This window comes from Phocoena sinus, chromosome 11 (assembly GCF_008692025.1).
Source record: "Phocoena sinus isolate mPhoSin1 chromosome 11, mPhoSin1.pri, whole genome shotgun sequence".
Classification (NCBI taxonomy): Eukaryota; Metazoa; Chordata; class Mammalia; order Artiodactyla; family Phocoenidae; genus Phocoena; species Phocoena sinus.
Window position 1 is genome coordinate 82,101,502 of NC_045773.1, and position 3,874 is coordinate 82,105,375.

General features: G+C 40.8%; 1 non-coding gene across 1 annotated transcript; it reads right to left on the reverse strand.

The window, feature by feature from the left end:
- TRNAS-GCU lies at positions 1-82 on the reverse strand. Its single transcript has one exon. It is a non-coding gene; the product is annotated as a tRNA-Ser (tRNA).
- Positions 83-3,874: the final 3,792 nt, after the last annotated feature.

The following is a 3,874-nucleotide window of genomic DNA, read 5'->3' on the forward strand; positions in this document are numbered from 1 at the left end:
CGACGAGGATGGGATTCGAACCCACGCGTGCAGAGCACAATGGATTAGCAGTCCATCGCCTTAACCACTCGGCCACCTCGTCACATGCAAGTCTCTTTTATTCAACTTCTTCCTGCAGTACTTCCAGGCGTTTTATAGCAATGCATCTGATCGCTCTTTTCCTGGATTAATCGTCACAACCACAGTGTGAGTCAGGTGTCAAAGTAAATGTCACAACCACCACAAAACTGATGCACAACACTTGGACTGGTGAATTTACTTGGCAAACACCTGATAACAGATGGAACTAGGCCTGACACACGTTGTTGGACGCAAGCCAACCCTGGCTGGCCGACTCAGCTCTGCGTGCCGGGGAGACACACACCCGGACGTTCACAGGGTCCCTCCGCCGCTGCATTCCGCATTCGAGGGACTGATTTCCCCACCACCTGATCAGAAATCTCGGGATTCCCGTTTTCTGAGTGGTACAAGAATCCCGGCTCTGCGATTCCTTTCCATTTGCGCCCGCCTGGAGACGCCCTCATTTGTCTTTTGTTATCCACTTTAGGACTTGGTATTGATCAGTCTATGAAAAATCAGCAACGCATGAGAATGTGTTTTGGAAAAAAGTAGACAAGAGAAAGAGCCCCAGTGGGAAGATACTTGTATCATAGCGCAAGAGCGGCTTAGTTTGACTACTATTAACGCTGGGAAGGGCCGGTGAGGTGGGTAATCCCTGATGCAGGAGGCAGGGTGCAGTTCCTGGTTGTGGCTCTTTCCTAAGCCCCACTAGGGAGGCCGGACTGAGTAACCCCTAACGTCCCCTGCAGCTCTGACAACCTCTGTGATAAAGTGACCATCAAGAATCCCGGGGGCCCAGGTTCGATCCCTGGTGGGGGAAATAAGATCCCACAAGCCGCACGGCGCGGCAAAAAAAACAAAAACAAAAGCAAAAAACCTCTTCCACTCGTGAGAGTTTGTGTACTTTTAAATATTTAGTGCAGAATTTTGGAGGTTGAATTGTTCTTTTCTACAAAAATATTATTGCCTTTTTCCTCTCTACGAAATCTCTTAGCTCTGTTCTCAGTTTTGTTGGGAGGGACTCTTCTCTCTCATCCCAGTTCACCGAATTTCAAAATATCTTCGATCAGCACGAAACTTTTAGAGGTACTTCATCCGCAATACTGAATGAAACAATACTTGTTCCTTTGAGTATTGTTACACTTTGAGTCATCCGCTACCACTCACACTTACTTTTCAGAGACTCAAAGGCAAGCTCATTTCACACCAGTGACTTCAGAACTGTTCCTAGGGGAAGACTCGGGTGGGGCTGGATTTCTGCTATTAACTAAGAGCTTCGGTGAAGTTTGACTTAGACCACTCTCGCTACAGCAAGAGGACAGGGAATGTATTTGTTTTGGTCTTAATACACCAGTGTCCGTGTAAACAAACGATAACTATTGTTAACAGATTTAATATCAAATCTAAGCCTTAGAATTAAGGCTCCTAGAAAGGATATTTTCAATTAATTAAACTTTTGGATTAATAATCCTACTTTTAAAAAAACCATAAAGGTTACGATGAGTATTAAATTAGTTAACACCAGTGAAATGCTTAGAAAATTGTCTTGCACGTGGATGGATCTACAGACTGTCATACAGAGTGAAGTAAGTCAGAAAAAGAAAAACAAATATCGTATATTAATGCATATATGTGGAACCTAGAAAAATGGTACAGATGAACCGGTCTGCAGGGCAGAAATAGAGACAGAGATGTAGAGAAGAAACGTATGGACACCAAGGGGGGAAAGCGGTGGGGGCGGGGCGGGGGTTGTGATGAACTGAGAGATTGGGATTGACATGTATATAGTGATGTGTATAAAATGGATGACTAATAAGAACCTGCTGTATAAAAAACTAAATAAAATAAAATTCAAAAAAGAATTGTCTTGCAAATAGTAATTGCTGTGTAAATCATTTGATATTATGGTAGTTGTTTTTATTACTAACAAAATAAATAATACACTAATAATTAATTACATGAAATTGTATTCAACACGAAAAGAAAACCCAGTAGGGGGGAAAAACAAAACAAACAAACCCATGTACGGTCGGAATTCCGTGGCTGTCCAGTGGTTAGTACTCAGCGCTTTCACTGCCATGGCCAGGGTCCCATCCTGCAAGCCTGGCGCGGCAAAACAAACAAACAAAAAACCCCAAAACACTTATGGTCAATTCACAAAAGGAAACCAAATGGTTAATATATGTACCTGAGGATGCTCCACCTAACTCATGTAAGGATGTACCATTTAAAGCAATAATATATCATTCTCGTTCCCCTACTCCCACTTTAGATTTCTGAAATACTGTCCATGCAAGCGTAAATCGGCCCAATCAGACTGAAGGACAATTGCATAAGAACTATTAAAATTTACGAAGTTCATATCTTTCCTTTCTTCTTTCCCTCCCTTCCTCCCTCCTTTCCTTCCTTCTTCCTTCCTTCCTCCCTTCCTTCCTTCCTTCCTTCCTCCCTCCCTCCCTCCCTCCCTCCCTTCCTCCCTTCCTGAAACCCAATAGTCAACCTACTAGCAGAGAATTATGCTGGAGAAATGCCAACGCTAGCGTGAAAATTATGTATACACACACATTATATATATACAGTGGAGCACTACTTTTTAGTTAAACTATTAAAAGCTATCCAATGTCCACCAAATGTAATATTGAGTTAAATAACTTATGAAAAGCAAAACGTTAGAGCAGTATGTGTTCATTAATAAGACTAATACATATCTACATGTAGTAACTTACAAATAAATATTTTCCCACTAAGTTTTTTTTTAAAGGCAAGTTGCAGAACAGCATGCATAGTATTTTTGTGTGTTTTAGATGATAGACTGAGAGAGTAGATATTTAATATCAGTGAAGGCCATTTAGCTTTAACCTCAATTTTATGAAGCCCCCACACTTAGACTTTTCATGTTGTCTTCAAAGGAGTATTATGTATGTATGTGTATATCTATACATATATTATATAAACAAATGTTTGTTTCTTTTTTGAGTTAACTGAAGGGTCTTAAACATATCTCAATATCTTCAAACCTTATTTGGCATTTCTTTATTTTTTATATACTGGTAATGAAGATGACATGAACCTTTTGCAAATTCTGGAAGGCTCTGATTGATATAAAATTAAAATATCTTGAAGGATGTATACAAATTGTAAACTAGTATCAGAAACTTTAAACTTTTCTATGTTAAAACATTTTTCAAGATTTTTTTCTTTACCACGAGTACATGTTATTTAGTAATTTACTTTTTTAAGTAAAGAAAAATTTAAGCAAGTTTTTTTTTAAAGACAGAAGAGTGGTGAACAGAGCCAAATCCTACTCATAAATGGAGATACTAATTAAGAAATGACCACTAGGGACTTCCCTGGTGGTGCAGTGGTTAAGAATCCGCCTGCCAGTGCAGGGGACATGGGTTCGAGCCCTGGTCCGGGAAGATCCCACATGCCGCGGAGCAACTAAGCCCGTTTGCCACAACTACTGAGGCTGACCTCTGAGCCCGTGAGCCACAACTGGAGCCCACGTGCCACAACTACTGAAGCCCACATGCCTAGAGCCCGTGCTCCCTAACAAGAGAAGCCACCACAATGAGAAGCCCGCGCACTGAAACGAAGAGTAGCCCCCGCTCGCCACAACTAGAGAAAGCTCGCGCGCAGCAACGAAGACACAACACAACCAAAAATAAATAAATAATTTTTTTAAAAAAAGAAAGAAATGACCACTAGATTTAACAACAATTTTTACATATGATAAGGTAGAGTGTCATCATAATATCTTTACAGGTCAAGGCTACACTACTTGTAAGAGGTCTGATTCCACAGACTACTTCAG